Raw genomic sequence first — 17236 nt, forward strand, 5'->3', positions numbered from 1 at the left:
CATTGACTGCCCTGACCATGGTGCCATGCAATATACACATCAATTTAAGTCCTCCTCAGACAGGACCAGCAGCACTAATTGGGAATGGATTTKCCTGGAGATGTCAGTCAGCTCAGAGGAAGAGCAGGGTTTCTACTCTTCATGTGATTTCTGGGCAGTTTGGGGGGCAGAGATATCCAAGAGAAGGTTTGGTTGAGACCTTCTAGCAGCCTTCCAGTATCTGAAGRTGGCCTGCAGGGAAGMCAGAGAGGGACTCTTTGTTAGGATTTGCAGCGATGGAAACAAGAGTAAGGGGCATAAATTAAAAGAGGGGACATTTAGTTTCAGTACATGGAAGAAATTCCTTAGTATGAGCATGGTGAGATACTGGAACAGGTTGCTCAGGGAGATTGTGAATGTCCCAAACTTGTCAGTGTTCAAGACCTATGGCAGAGGGGTTTGGGACTARTCTTTAAAGTTCTTTCTAATCCTTAACATTGTATAACTTTATGTCTTATCATTGTGCTCTGTGTAGACATACACCTGCTCATGTAGCATATGCCAAAGGAATTGAMAGCGTCTTTTATGGCACACACCAAATTTTCATTTTTCATGAGCTTAACTCTTTTCATAATTTCCAGATGTCCAAAATGCTTCTTCACCAACAGAATTGTCCACTTTACTGTTTCCAAAACTTATATGTATTTTGAGAGCATTAGGAAAATGTCCTTAGATAAGGACAACAATATTTAATGCTAGAAGTTCAGATATCCATAAAAGATAATACCTTACAAGCAGTCACTTTGCTCCCAGGGCTAGATCTCCTGGAATGCTTAGCTTTGTGCCGTGCACTTTTGATTAAATGTCTATGTGTCTGAAACCTGTTTAGATCCTTCCTTTTCTGGGTTAAAAACACCTCAACCAAGCAAGCAAGCAAACAAAAAACCTGCCCAGAATGTCAGATCTGATTCAGGGTAAGATYTGAAGAGTTTCCTTGCAGCTAACTTTGATAGGGAATCAATTTAAATTAGCCATACTGAACATCTCTGAAAACACTCGGTAGAACTATTCTCATTGGATTTCCAAAACTGTTTTTCAGGGATAAAGTTCTTCTTCATAARCAAGAATTCCCATTGTCAATGTAAGCAGAGCTGCGCTAACACTGGGTGATTTTACTGAGATAATATAGCTATGCATCTATAAAAATACATTTGTAAAAAGAGATGTAGAGTTTTTAATGTATTTTAACTGTGYGTTTGTTTTTTCCTCCACCATTGTGCTACACTGTGTCTGTCTTGTATTGTTTGTTCATTAAGGCTGCYGCACAATGGACTTAGGGCTGTTTGTTCTGTCCACTAGTGTGTAAACAACAATAACTAAAAAAGAAACTGTTCTTCTAACTCAGAAAAATATTCCCTGTAGACATGATGCTACCCTGRACGTATCTATGAAGATTTTTGATGTCCTAGGTTTATGGCCTGCAGCAGCACCCCTAGAACAGTAATCTTACCACACCTCCCCCAAAAACACCACAAAAAACAACCAGTATACAGTCAGTCCTGGGAAGAACAACCTCCACAGCCATACCAGAGCTGCCAGACACTTGCTGATTACTCATTATTTGTTTTGGGGTTTTTCCCCCTTCAACCCATGAAGCCAAATACCACTGTGGGACCAAGAGGTGGGTCTTTCAATACTGAGAGAGTTGAGCTTGGCCAGCCAAAGGAATTTTAATACTACAGCTTTGTGAAAAAGGAGTGCAAGTTAATGTGACAGCTCAGTTTTCCAGGAGAAGGTTGGAGAACATTCCAGAGCATTATCTGACAAGTTTGCATGGTCAAATTCATGTGAAAACATTGCATTTAAAAAGAAGACATGAAGATGCCACTTTGGTTCATACTGAATTTTGTGGTTAGTAGCAGCCTGGGCTGCTACATATTTTGGTGATTTTTGTCGACAGAAGCATTTTGGTTTTATTTCTAAGAAACTAGAATTGGATGCAGGAGATTTGGGTTCAATTTCTGCATGTGACCTTGGATATACCTCTTCCCCCTTGAAGCTCATTTTCTCCCATGGAAAGTAAAGATACTGATATTTCTTTCATGTGTCCTACCCAACCTGACTCTRAGCTCTGGATTTTACAGTGAGTCAGTACACCACCTTGTTCTGTGGGGCCATCTTCACAGCTGGCTGCTAGTACTCCTATAACCCCTGGAATAATAATAGTTCTCATTAGGCACTCCTCTTAAAAATGTGCTTTATCATGGCTAGAGAAATCCTCTTTCAGATTATTAATTAAAATGAAATCCAATTCCTTTCAACTACGGACCATGACATTTGCAGTGGGAGYGTTAAGGGCAGAGAAATTTAAAAAAGCTGTCTTGAAAGTTTTATGTTTGAAAGCTTGACGATGCTTTTGCCCCCTCCTCTCCCCTCCCCATATGCGCTGTTTCAGATCCATTGCTTATTGACTGATAGACTTATTGGTGAATTCTACAGCAGTGATCCAGCCCAGGGAGGTCAGCAGGGTGCAATTACTAGCAGAACAGGCTTGGGTGTGCTTCTGAACTACTCCTCCCTGCACAGCTCTTTCAGTATGCATATCACATCTCCCTGCTTGTAGCAGGCTGATGAGTGTGTGCAGTTAGTGCAGGCACACACATACTTCTCCCTTCTCCCTGAAAGTGGAGCATTAGCAACTGCAGTCAAAACGCACCGGTGCTTCTTCAGCTCTGATCCGAGCAGCAACTGCCTAATTCTGTCTGGAGGAACTAGGAGAGAGCACTGGAGGCAAGTTTAAAAAGGACCTAGTGACATCCTGCTGTCACATCTGGTTTCAAGGGTCTACTTATTAGTAGTCCATTTAAAATTACTTTCCTGGTCCCATCTGTAGTGCACATTCCTGAGAAGTGGCTGTCTGGGAAGGAAGGAGCACACTGCCGAAGGTAGGTTGCAGTCCTCTTTACCTTACATCTTGTGCTGAATGTTTTTATCTGTGCGTCTCACTTGCAAGCATTCCTGGTATATGCAGTTTTTCACTGAGAGCTGATGGAGAAGGGSTTTAACAAATCATAGCATTAGGAATAAATAGACAGGTAATCTGTTTTGGGTTTTTTTCCCTCTTCAATTAGCCATGCTGATTGTTTGCTAAGGGGTGAAATTAAATGACTGGATTAAACTTTCAGGAAGGATGACAACTCTGACAGCATTTAGCATCACAAACAAATAGACTGCTGTTATTTCTATCAGGGCAAAGTGTCCATTCATTGGTTGTTTAACTGGGGACATGGAGCATCACTTTCAAAATGATATGTTTATTAAATAAGGACTGTGTATGCACTGCTGGCTGAAATTTRCATACTTGTTTTGAAATTTGAAAAAAAAACACTCTTTAAGTTTGAAAATGCTCTGGACTGCAGCACACTTCTTTAGAAAACAGAAGCTTTTAATTTCACTGAAGTTCTTTTACTGGCATGTATTCATCTGGTAAAAAGTCTTTGCCAAATACAAGAAGTTTGCTGTTATTGCATTTCCATAAATGTAACAGCTGTGAAGAGCATGAATATTCATAGTGTTTGGATTTTTGCTGCAAAGATTTTTATGATAATTCTGACTTTTCRAAGGGAATGGGATCTTAGATCAAAGAATTATGCAGGTTGAGTTATTGTGATAAGTCMTATATGAATGTTTCCTCAAAAAAMCCCAGTATAGATAAGCATATACTGCAGTACATAGCTGACTGTATCTGTTATTTACTTGCAGCCAATTTGATCTGTTGCCTTTACTTGTGGATTCTTTTGCTGACAGGTCATCAGCAATGAAAACAAAATACAGTTCAGATGCTGATGGGATGTTACTTCCCTAATGCCATAGGGTTTCAAAACATAGCCAAGACATTGCTAATATTAGGATGATTAAATTTTAACTTGGTACATCCTGCATTTTCACTGACTGAAAACTTATTTTGGGATGTTTCTAAGGTCAGAGAATCCCACTGTTAGCTCAGTGGGTTTTAAGGATGGAAAGCGATTTGAGTAATCTTTCCTTARGAAAATTCTCCTGTCAGTAGTTTGTCAAAATTGTATGAGCAACAGAGATGGTCCTCCCCTGCAGGTAGAAGTAGAATGGTCTTGAAAATATATAAGCAGCATGTGTGAACGTCTAGAGACAATTAATCTAGAAAACTAAATAATCCTAACTGCCTCATAGATCTCAATGATTTCTCTATTACTAAAAAATGTCTTATTAATGGGTCATACTGCAGYTTTCTGTAGCTGCACAGTGAAGAAAACAACTACACAGGAATTCTTCCAAATAAAACCAACCCAGAAACCCTCTTAAGGCTCGTTGTAAATATTTCTTCAAAAATCCTCCCAGTACTCGGGAGGTGCCGGGAGCTGTGGAGTACTTGCCTCTCAAAAGTGTGACAAGTGGAGCTATCCATGCGTGCTCAAAGTGAGTTTAACATTCCGAATGTCCAGGGGCATCTCTTTGGCAGACTGTCCTCACTCGGGCKGGACCGTGCTGCTCACCACTGGCAAGGTCAGCCTGGCTGGAGAGCTGAGGCTCCCAGCTGCTCCAGCCCCCAGCCARAGCTGGGCTGTCACTTAATGTCTCCTCCTCAGGGGACGGGGAAAAAAAACTGCTTGTCCCTTTTATCTGTCATTTTTCATGACGGCAGAGTCAGTCTGGTGCTTAGGTGGAAAGTTTCTGTTTGTCCCCTGTTTGTTTGTTTGTTCTGTTTGTTCCTATCGAACCCCCTCTGCACGGTGGATATGCRGGGACTGCAGACTTCCTATGCATTTGAGTGAGAAAAATAACAATTTAATGGGTCAGATCCTGTTTCCAGGGAGAGGAAATCAGATCACTCRCCTGAAATCAGTAGGAAGTTGTTTACATGCACAGAAGTTGTTTACAGRGGCACAAACTGGTGCAAAATCTCACTTTCCTTTGGTGCTGTTTGAATTTCTGTGACATGAGGACCTGACTCTGTTTGTTTAAAGCTTGGCTATATTCCAGGAAAAGTAGCCAAAATGGGGAATTTGTCTTTTCACTCACTAGGATAAAAACCTGCCTGTGTACAGTGAAAACAACAGATATCTGAGAACAAACACCTTTTTCCTTTCCTCTCACCAAAGCCTAGGTGAAAAAAAACCCCACACCAAAATATCCAATGGAAAACGAAGATCTCTGTTTATTCCCTTTAAGACATATAAGGTCTCCTCTTCTGCTTTAATGTATGTCAGGCTCCCTTCTGACCTGCACCACTGTTTTGCAGGATGAGAGAGTTAATTCACTTTGACCCCTTGGCCGCCTCACCCGAGTGCCTCTCCAAAGCAGATTTGTTTTGTTGATCGTATCAAACGCAGCCGCTGATTCTCTTCTGCCTTGGGAGTCAGAGCTGGCGYCCGGAGCCTCGGGTGCGTTTTGTTACAGTGCAGTCTCAGCCCAGCGCTGTGATTCCCGAGCAGACCAGCCCTCTAGTGTTTTGAGGTATTTGATGCAAAGAGATCTCTGTAGCTGCTGCTTGCCTTTAGCAGAGGTAAAGAGGGGGATTTGAAACAGCTCACAAGAGCTTAACGGAGTTAYTGGAATGTCGAGTGATTGGTAAAGCCATACAGCATCCAATCCTCCTGTCTGGAAAAAACAAGAGCTGGGTTTTGTGTACTTTTAGAGCGCCAAAACCTCTACGATTACCACTGCTGCATGGCTGTGAGTCTGTCAGAGGCTGCTGACATGCAAACTGCTGCAGAGTTGTTGTAGAAGGCAGTTAGTTGTACACACACCGCAACCGGGGCTTCTGAAAATGTCTTATATCACACACACGCTGCAGCCCTGGAGTGCTGCACAGGGTCCTCAGCTCTCTCACGGATGATAGCTGAAAATGAAGATGAAGGGGAGGAAATGCCAAGAAGACTCAATATTGTAGCAAACTGGGATCCAGATGGCAAACCTTTTTACAGCAATATGGTGGATTAACTTTAAGTCTCCCCTGGCTGCTACGCTYTTGTTTAATTTGTCTTTCCTTAATGCTGTTTTGGTGTGATGCTTTTTTGCAGGGTAATGCCACAAAAATGCCTGGTTTCAGGCATAGTCTTCTATCAGGAGAACTTTCTTTCATCTGTATTAACCCCTTCAGAACTAATTAACTGATTGCATGATCAGTAGCAGCAATTTGAACTATATGTGAAAAAAATACACCACTTGCATTCACAGTACTGGCAAATTATGAAACCAGGGTAATTTGCACATAAAGGAAGAGACATAACCTRTTGAAGGGAGAACAGGTTTTCACTCTTCTGGGCTTTAACTCTAGTTAGAAATAAATTTCGGTAGTGCAACTGCAATAGTGGCTGAATTTCTTCACAGAGGAATTGCAAACCTCAGGTTGTTGTTGTACACACGCCAGCATTTTTGAGGCTGGATGTCAGGTGGTTATGTTTCTTCCTGTAACTTACAGATCCAGCCCTGTCTTTTTGTTTGCTGYTTTTGGTGTTTGAATGTGGTGTTCTTCGTGCAGTCGCAGCAAGAATCATCACTGCTCTCATCTTCAAAAAGCTGCTTGGTGAGACACCCAGTGGTGACAGTAAGCACTCGTGAGCTGGACAGTGGAACCCCCTGGGTGCCTTCCTGAAAGTTATCCTTTAGCAGAAGTCTTGTCAGAAAGTCACCCTCAGACAACATGATGCTTAAGATTCCTTCCCTTTACTCTCAAACTCTTTCGCTACCTGATGCAGATTGAATGTAAATTATTAAAAAGAAATATTATTTAAATAAAGTGTCTCCAGAACACATCTTTATCATTTTGGTCTAGATTATGCCRCTTTGGGTTTACAACTCATTTCCTTATGTGCACATATGGGAATGAACAGCAAGTTCCACTCAGATTCTGTATCTCACATGACAGATCTATTCAAAACCTGATAAAATGGGAATTAAAAGTCCACATCCAGGTCCCAACTGGGACACAGTTCATCTGCCATCACTGTCATCCCTGCCCACGCTGATGACTAAATTAATTATATGTCTACCTGCTTAGCCTGAAAATTCCTTTGAATTCCTACCTCTATGAGAGCACAATTTATAACCAGAAGCCAAAAATTAGATTCCATTGCAGATTAATACCAGAAATAAATGTCTGTCTAGTAAGTAAAATATTTTTTAGGCTCTACAGATCGTATTGACCAGCTCATTGTCAACTAAAATGGGAGCTTACTCTTCTATCAGCTGATAAGTTGTCACTGGTTTAGTGAGTACTTTCTTCTTTATCTCCTGTGCTCTGGACTATCAACCCTTGCAAGGCAATAATTAAGTGTAGTGGATATTCCTGGGAGTGAGGAGGAACAATTCATTGCAATGAAACAATGTTTTTTTGCCATAAACTTACAAAGTAGAGCTACAGCAGAGTGAATAATGCATGAGGTGATTTCCTTTCAGGAAGATTACTAACAAACACTTCCACTAGCTGGGTACTTGGACTTGGCCAGAGAGTGGTGTTTACATTATTTTGGTGATGCAGAAGCAGTTAGGGAACAAATATGAGATTCTGTCATATTCTAAGACTCTGGAGAAATGTCATTATTCAATTTTAAAAAATGAATTAAATAAATAAGGAGAAAATGTAAAACTGATCCAGTTTCAGATGCATGGGTAAGTTAACACATAAATTTAAAAGACCTAATATAAAATGTCAGTAAGTTATATTTTGCAAGATAACTGCTGTTATGGTTTCTGTAAATCCAGGGGAAAAAATAATTTCTAAGTGCTTTTGATTTACTATTTTAACTTACTATTTATAAATAAAGCTATAGTGTTCTTTAATAAAAGCCAAATTCTTGTATCTCTAAAAGGTGGTGGAAGATGTAGCTGGGCTAATTAAAGATGAATAAAGCTCTGTAATGTTTTTTTTTTTTCCCTTTGCACTAGATTTTTTCCAAACAAAATCTCTTATCTCAGAAAGCCATCAAGTTCTCACAAGGAACATAAATCATAGCAGAATAGGCAGCCTCCTGCTTCATTCACTGAGCTCCATATGCTTATCTACCTCAAGTTCCTGCATCCCAGCCTCCGAAAATGCTTTAGTCAACATTCCTTCTGAATTGTGATACGTCATGTTAATCAGCCTCTACAGTGTCCCAAAAATGTATGTAAATTAGACTTTTGRTGAAGCAGAATATTTTGACAGGATTTTTGCATAAATCACACACACAAGCAAKCTCACACACAGAACCTTTTTAGAGAGGAGGACATTTTTGGATCTCATTTTTTCTGGAGTACTTTGTGACCAGCATGCTGGTGCTGCTTGTGAGCAGGAACACGTATGTGGCAGTATACCAGGTCCCATAGCAAGAAGCAAATCAAGTTTAAATCCTCTCTTGGCAAGAAAAAAAGTACCAAGGAGAAAGAAACCTAACAGTTTCCTGTTACTTTGTCTTCCTTTCCCCCCACTCCCTTTCTGGCACTTTGTCCTCTGGGTTGTCTGGTGCCTGTGGTAATATCAACATTTTTAGTGATATCGTAGGAGAACATTCTCATGTTATGGTAGATTAATATTTTAACTTAATCTGTTCTTCCAGAATAATAATAATAATAATAATAATAATAATAATAATAATAATAATAATAATAATAATAATAATAATAATAATATAGTTTAAATAAATTTGAATAAAATCTAATAAAATTTTCTGACTTTCACATTACTTATCACCTAGGTCCACTGAATATATGGAAAGCCATACTGAGTTTTTTTCACTAGCCTTATATTAGCACTGCCTGGCTGCAAATCTCTCAACTTTTATTCTTTTCTGACCTCCTTTGCTATAGTTTTATGTTCCACCTTGTCCTTCAGGTCTGTACTCAGACTGCTTACCAGTCTGGATACGTCTGTCTCATCTGTGCCTCTCACTGAAGGGCTGAGGCTGAGTGAGCAAAACAAGAACGATGCAGGCAGAGCTTTTTGTGTCCTCTGGGCAGCCCTCAGCCTGCGCAGGTGAGGACCTTCAGCTGCCACTGCTTGTGCAGCTGGGACCCTGACTGACGTGATTTGAGGTGTGGTCATGAATCCACTCCACCTTCTACCACTTAGTCCAAATGGGAGGCAAAACGATTTCTCTATTTTTGCATACTTAGAGTGCTTTTTGACATAGAAGTGTAAAATAGAGAATCATAGAATGGTACTAGTTGGAAAGGACCACAAAAATCACTTAGGTCAACTCACTGCCATGGGCAGGGATGACACCCCTTAGGTCAGGTTGCTCAGGCACCATCCGACCTGGCCTTGAACATTTCCAGTGATGGGATGGGCAGTGTATCTCACCATGAAGTGCCACATGCCTGAAAAATTGTCAGACTCACCAAGAAAGGATAGTATCATGTCTGCTTATCTTTTCCAGGGATGTTGCCATCTAATAACCTTGTTGCTCTAGTTTCTTCACAGAACTTTCCTCTTTCTAAAAGTTACTGTGCTTTCACGAGGCTTATATTGGCTATCTCTTTGGCAATTTTTGTACAGCTGGGGCTTAAAAAAACTCCTTTGACATTGTACAGTGTATATTTTATGCAACCTGTGTACAATGGTAATACACTCCTTATCATATATATTGTGCACCAACTAAAAGAATCACAGAATAAGCTGAGGTGGAGGGTACCCACAAGGATCCAAACCAACTGGAGTCCAGCTCTCCACCCTGCACAGGACATGCCCAAGAGTCACACCATGTACCTGAGAGAAAGATATTTTAACTCTATTTTCTATAGACAAATGCTGCAAAAGAGCATGTGCACAATACTTACACTGTGCATGAGGGAACACACAAAACCACAAACATATTTGCAATCATATATGCAATTCATGTTTCTCAAAACACTCATTACCCACAGAGAAAGGCCAGTGACTTGACATCAAGGGCAAATCAGACAGAGTTTGGAGTATCAGGTTAAAACATCCCATAGTTGCCAAAACAGAAAGGTTGGCTGCTGTCTTTTTAAAGAGGTAAAAGAGCTTATAAGTATGTGCAATTTATGGCTAAATATAAACAGAAGAATGCTTCAATAATCATAAATACAGCTGTAGAGCCAAATTCTACTAATGATGCAATAGCAATATATATAGATACACATATATATTCTATTTCACAGTTTGAAGTTAATTCTCAACACCCAAGTCTTAGTTTCCTGCCAATTTTATATTTTTTCCTGTTGACAATTGCTTTCTAAAATAAGTTTGAATGAGGTGGAATTAAGTTTAAAGTTTTAAAAATTAGAAACAGGTGCTGTGTCTATACCTGCTGCCACATCCCTTTCTTTGTGCCTTGTATCGCTGCTTTCTGGAACGAGCTGTTTGATCCTGTCTCTTGCTGCTAATTTTGCACCGTCTGCTGGTGGAAKTTGGGGGAGGGGACAAAGCTGATGAATATTAGAACAGCGAGAGAGCTGAAGATGTTCAAAAATAGGTAAGCTTTGCAAACTGAGTAGAAATAGGGTAGTATTACTCCTTGCAAACTGAGTAGAAATGAAGTAGTACTACTTGAGAGAGCTTTAATAGCAGCCGCACAATCACTCGCTTAAATGTGTTTTGGGTTTTGGGTGCTTTTAATGGCAATAATTAGGYAATCAATATTGTTTCAGAATGGAAAAATATCCTGCTTAACAACAGAATAACATTGATTAGCTAAGCTAGTACCATTTTAAGGAACATTAAGTAATCAAGACTGTTTCCATGATGACATCCCAAAGTGAGAGAAAATCAGGCAACTCTAGTATTGGATGAAGCTGGGACTGCATTTGCACTGTTGCTGAGGAGACAAGRGCTGCTGCATTTGCCTGTGCAATCATTGTGGTACGAATGTCTGAGGGAGGCACTGGGCTCATTTCGGTGAACTTGGATCTTATCCCAGATATAAACTAGATGTTTCTGAAGATACGGATTTCACTCCACTCTTTTCATTACCCTTTATACACTTGTTAATTCAAACTGATATGTTTAAGTTGAATATCTAAAATATTTAATGATWGTATATAATTTGCACTTTGAAATTTACTGAGATGTCTTTGGAGCTTTTCAGGAGGTGCCACTCTTAATAGATTTACTTTATATCAGAGCAAAATTAATGATGGACTGGGAGATTTTACAAAGAAACTCTGTCTGCTGGTGGCACAAGGGGAAGGAGGGTCTGCAAGTCCTGGGGGCTCACTTGCTGCTATATCTACTCAGACATATTGGATTTTTTAATGAAGCATCCAAATTAATCTAGAATTACCTAAACTTTCATATATTCAAGTAACCACTGTTACAGCTGCAGCTTTTCAAACACTGCAAAGAAAGTGTATATGGATGCCCAGATTTAGTCATTCGGATCAGGATTCACTAAGAGCAATATTTCTCAGAGATGTGATGCTGATTCCTTTGCAGGAAATCACAGTGCATTGCTTTTGATAAACCTGGGGGTGGCACAAAGAGCAAGGCCAGATTGAACAGGGCTCTGGTTTGGCTGAAGATGTTCCTGCTCATTGCAGGGGCATTGCACTAAATGACCCTTAAAGGTTCCTTCCAATCCAAACTGTCCAATGATTCTGTGATTTGACCTATAAATTACTTTGCATGAGTGGAAGACWGTGAGCATCTGGCAAAGATTGTAAAACCTTTAAAAACTGATCCAGGGTACCAAAAAACAATAATGGTGCTCAGAAATGGCTAAAAAGTGTAGGTGGCGAGCTGGTSGTTGTTGAGAATTCTTGAATCTACTTGAAACCAAGTGGGGATGCCATTAAGCTCTTTTCTAGTATAAGAACAGTCAACATCTCTTCTCCCTAGAGTTAGCTGATCAGACACTGTGTTCCATGATACATGAGCATGTCCTTAAAGCATTCACTCCTGGAGGCAAGTCATTACATATAAATCACAAGTTTCAATAGGGAAAAATATTTGCAACATTCAGAGCATTGAGGACAAGCTTGAAAACATAATCTTTTATATTGTGAAAAATAAAAAATAAAAAAAAATAAAAAAAATAGTTTCAAAATCTTCTTCAAAAGTGGCAGCCAATCAAAAAATAGAGTATTTTCATTTGGAATTGGTCTTGTGATAATCTTGGCAATATTTAATGTTCAGGTAATTAACGCAGAAATGTTGGACAGGTGAGAATWAGTTTTGAGGGTATCTTGAGGGTATGAGGAAAGTTGTTGCCCCAAAGCTGAATTTGAAAACTGTTTTCTATAGAGAGGATCAGACTGTACTTTCATAGTAGACAAATTTAGTCMAGAGGTATGGCACAGCTTTTATCAATTATGGCTTTAGATTTGTCTAATGTCTATAAATTGCATTACAACTTGGAGAGGATCGAAAGGGAGAAGCTCTGTTTGTATGGATAAAATGATGGAGCAGGAGCAATCTCTGTCTCAGTTTTCAAACTCGATGCAGGTGATGCTAAMAATTGTTTTTCTTTTTATCATATGCCATGCTTGTTGTATATAATTATGTGGGAAGCCATTTTTCTACCTGATATCTCCTCAGTCAACTGGTGTCTTGTGTGGGCTGATGGTATTTATAGTTTCACATTCACAAAGGTGGTAATCTCTGCAGAAGATGATTACASGAAGTGGTTCAAGTGGATGGATCTGACTGGTAGGATAATGTGAGATGTTTTGGCGTGTACATGTTCTCACACTTTGTCCTGATAGTATTTTATCCAAAGGCAGTTTACTGTATTCAGTACTCAAAAGGATTTGACTTGATCTGGCCCATCAGAGTTCTTCTGATAGCTACTATATTCATCTTCCTTGTTTTCTAGATCAGGAAACAGGAATTTACTGAAAATGGCTTTCTAATCTGTAGTTCTATGGTGGTGGATTAATTTACCAGAAGGCTAAAAGCAAAATAAAGCTGGAATAAACCTTACTTTTTACTGACACGCAATACTCTACAAATTTACTTAATTTTGAGTTTATTTCTGAGGCAGCAGAAAAGAGGCCTTATTATCCGAGTAGAAATGTTCAATTCTCTCTTTCTGACATAGTCTGCTGGTAGACTTGGGACCATTAAATACTCTGGTAAATTAGATACAGTTGCATGGATTCAAATAGAATATTTCCTTTTTTTTTTTTTTTTAATATACATAATTTAATGCATGGCTGGATATGCCAAATTGTCTTACTACAACTATCATAGGATCTTGTAAAATCCTCAGAGTCTGATTTGTGAATGCTGCATTTATCCTCAGAATGACTCTATTGTGATCATACTCATAAGCTCTGCAGCAATCACCAGGGCAACAAAGAGGAGAAGGTGTCCTTGCTCAGGACAGGTAAACSTAGCTGGATAACTTTGTGCATTCATGACAAGACATACTGTTTGCACACTGAACAGAAAAAAGAGGAAAAAACAGGTGTCTGTGTTTAAAAATTCCTCTGGTAAATAATAGAAGGGATGGTTCCAGGAGCCTTTGTGGAACCAGAAGTCTACAAATTGCTTCGACTCAGTGCAGAAATTCATACCCCTGCTGGAGGCATTGATTTTCCAAGTATAGGGTGCGGTTAATGCTGTTAACAGTCTCTGTATTTCTAGATGCAATATCAGCAATGATTTGTGTTAAATTAGAACTGAATAAGCAATTGTAATTTGTTTTAATGAAAATGAGCATCTGTCTCTGCAGCAATTTTGTCCTTGTCAATTTTTTAAAACTTTGTTTCTGTTCTGACTGTATCTCTTTTGCTAGCGACWTTTTAAATTTATTTACCTTCTAGAAGGAAGATCTTTCTCTTGTCTGAGTTYTGTTTCTCTTGCAGGTGCATATGACACATAATTGACTCTCTCCCTTGTGCTGTGCATGATAAGTTAACTGGATTGATGTCACTGCTTTTTCTCCACAATTTTGCATATTTTCCAATCCATCAGTGATTCAATGGTTCTTTTCTAAATCCTTTCCAAGGGCAGAAGCCTGCCTTTTTCTTCCATCTAGAGGCCTGTAGTCAGTRGAATTCCCCAGGGATCAAATTGCAGGTCCCCTATTATTAAAACTTGTTTAACGTGACCTGAACAAAGACATAGAATGTACCCTAAGCAAGTTTGCTGGTGATACAAAGCTYGGGGGAGCATCTGATGCACCTGAAGGCTGTGCTGCCATTCAGCAGGACCTTGACAKGATGRACAGATTTGTGGAYRGAAAGGTTCAACTGATAAGGTTCAACAAAGGCAGACATTGGGTGCTACACCTGAGGCAGAATAATGCCAAATAACTGTACGGTTGGGGGCTGATCAATCAGAGAGCAGCTCTGTGGAGAAAGATCTGGGAGTTATTGTGGATGACAAGTTGCTGTGAGCCAGCAGAGTGYTCTTGCTGCCAGGAGGGCCAATAAAATKCTGGGGTCAGGAAGAGTGTGGTCAGCAGGTCAAGGGAGGTGATGCTGTCCCTCTACTCAGYCCTAGTGAGGYCACATCTGGAGTGTTGTGTTCAATTCTGGCCTCCACAGTTCAAGGAAGTCAAKAAGGTGTGGAAGCAGGTCCAGTGGAGGGTCACAAATATGGGAGGGGTCTGGAGCATGTCTCTTATGAGGAGAAATGGTGGAATTTGGGCCTGTTTAGTCTGGAGATGGGAAGGCTGAGAGGGGATCTCATCAATACACATAAATATCTCGAAGGCAGGTGTCAAGAGGGTGATGCCAGGTTATTTCAGTGGTGTCCAGCAACAGATCAAGTCAAAAATTAAAACACAAGAAGTTCCACTTCAACATGGGAAGCAGAGCACTGAAAAAGTTTGCCCAGGAAAGTAATGGATTCTCCCTCTCCAGACTCATTCAAAATGCACCTAGACATATTTCTGTGTAATCTGCTCTAGGTGACCCTGYCTTGGCAGGAAAGTTAGAATGGGTGATTTCCAGAGGCCCCGTCCAACCCTAAAAATCCTGTGATTCTGTGATGATTCTGTGATTCCCAATTAGTATCCTTCCTAACATATGGAGATCAMGACTGTGGCCAGAATTACAGTAGGCATTGTAACTTTGACAAACATATGTTCTGTCAGATTTTTTTTATCCTGAAGAATATTTCCATGTTTATAATCCTAGTGTTATGTTAACCCTTTTGATTGCAAAGTTATGCTGAGGAGCTACTCTCAGTTTATCACACTTTGTCACCTGAAGACCATTTCAGGATCACAGCTTTCAAGATAGAATCTGCCATGGAATTACCATGGCTATATTATTGCCCTTGGTTTGTGGTTTTAGATTTGAAACACATATGACTTGTTTAAAACCTATAGGGATAAACTTTCCTGCTCCTTTATTTACTGTTCCCTAGGTGAAAARTCTATGTATTTTTTACAAGTGGTTTTGTTTAGTATTTATCTATCCCTATGCCATTGATACAAAGATTAAGACATACAGAGCCAAAAAGAACTAAAAATGTCAGTGAATTTCTACTTGAAATGCAGCTGGTTGTCGCTGATTCAGATTTAGCATTGTGTTCTGAATCTTATTATTTAACAACACCTTAATTTATTTATTATGTGAATGTTAAATTGTTTAGGCTTTATCACTCACATCATGTATTCTCAAGTTAAGTGCAAAACAGAAATCTGTTGCAGCAACATCATTATTTTCATCACACAAAGTAGTAAATAGTAAAATGTGGCCAAATACTTAAATTTTCTACAAATGTAGAAAAACACTAACATTGCTGCATTCTTTTATTTCTTATTAGTTCAGTTTTATATTAGTCATTCTATGGTTTCTGCTGGGATGCTGTTATATCTACCGATCTATAGCTTTCCATACAGAATAAAAAAAAAAAAAAAAAGTTTCTTACATGTTTTCAAAGCATGACTGTATTCTGAAACACCTCCAGAATACACTGGAAAGTTAACACTTGTGAGCCACAGAATTTTTTGGCCAGTGATTTAAGGTCTTAGATGAGTATTACCTGGATCTGCTTATCTTGGAATTCTCATTTCTAGTAACTGTGACTAAATATTGCTATTAGTTATGGTTTTAGTCAATAGTGTTTCTCTCACTTTACATTTTATGACTACATTATTAACTATCCTTGCCAATATAGAAATATTTACTGAAGAAATGTCCTCCTTTATTGTTAGCAATTCTATTTTATCTACTAAGAAATTTATCAATGTGGTTTGTTATATGAGTGATCTGGAAGGAACTTCTGTATTAAACTTTGAAGGAAGTATGTCTGTTTCTTGACAGCCAACATTGCACCTTCTGAGGTGACACTAACAACAAAAGAAACAAAGATTTTCTCTCTGATAGCATCAGTTATAACTTCTAAGGAAGATAATTTTTCTTAAGTAGTGAAACATCATCTGATCCTCCCATARTCTAGCCAAAAATTACAGAGTAATGGGGAACTGACACTAGTCTGTCAATAACTGAATTGGAAAAACAGTAAAGATTATTTTTTTCATAAGCAAATGTTGCTAGCTATTAAGCTACTATTACTTTTATTGTTTAAAAATGAGGAAGGGTTTTCTGATTAGAGGCAGAACTGGAAGTCTACACGTTCTTACTTATTCTGTCAGTTACTTGATGCTGATGTCAAATTCTTTTTTATGCAGGATCAAACAGAATTATTATAATGTTTAATTGTCAGAAAAAAACTCTTTAAAATTCAGCATGAATATTTGAAGGTGAGGAATTGTTAAAGAAATCAATGTTTGGTCACATTTTAATCTGCACGAGAAAACASAAAACAAGGATCTGAATCTCAGACTGTAGCAATAGTCACTTGCTCTAGACTCTGTAGCTATTTATGTTATTCTTCTCATACTTGGAATAAATTTCAATAAATTTCAGAAATAATTCCATATCAGTGAATGATGTTTATAAAACTTTGCTTTCTTTTTATTTTCCCTTCCTTAGTCCCATATTTGCACATGTAGAAATTATTACCATCACAAGAACAATTTAAAGTGCCAGTGAAGTGTGGGTGTTTATTCTCTTTTTTTCTCTATTTTAATAACATTTAATAACATTGTAAAACTCAATAAAATTCCTTTCCATTTTGTCAATGCTAAACAAAGATAYGTTTTCAGACTAAATACTTGTATTCTTGAAATCCTTTGAAATCTCTTTCTCTCATCTTTGCAACATTTGCTTGAAGTCATCTCTAACATCCTGCTTCATTTTTTCATGGGGTAGGGGAGGAAAGACTCTTAGTCATTTAAGGTGAAGAATAGCTCATTAGACAATTAAAGATTCAAACTGAATCTTTAAATCTACTCTGGATCTTTAAAAGTCACTTTGGATG

The sequence above is a fragment of the Malurus melanocephalus genome, unplaced genomic scaffold, assembly GCF_030028575.1.
Source record: "Malurus melanocephalus ecotype Western Australia unplaced genomic scaffold, MMel_1.1 scaffold_34, whole genome shotgun sequence".
NCBI lineage: Eukaryota > Metazoa > Chordata > Aves > Passeriformes > Maluridae > Malurus > Malurus melanocephalus.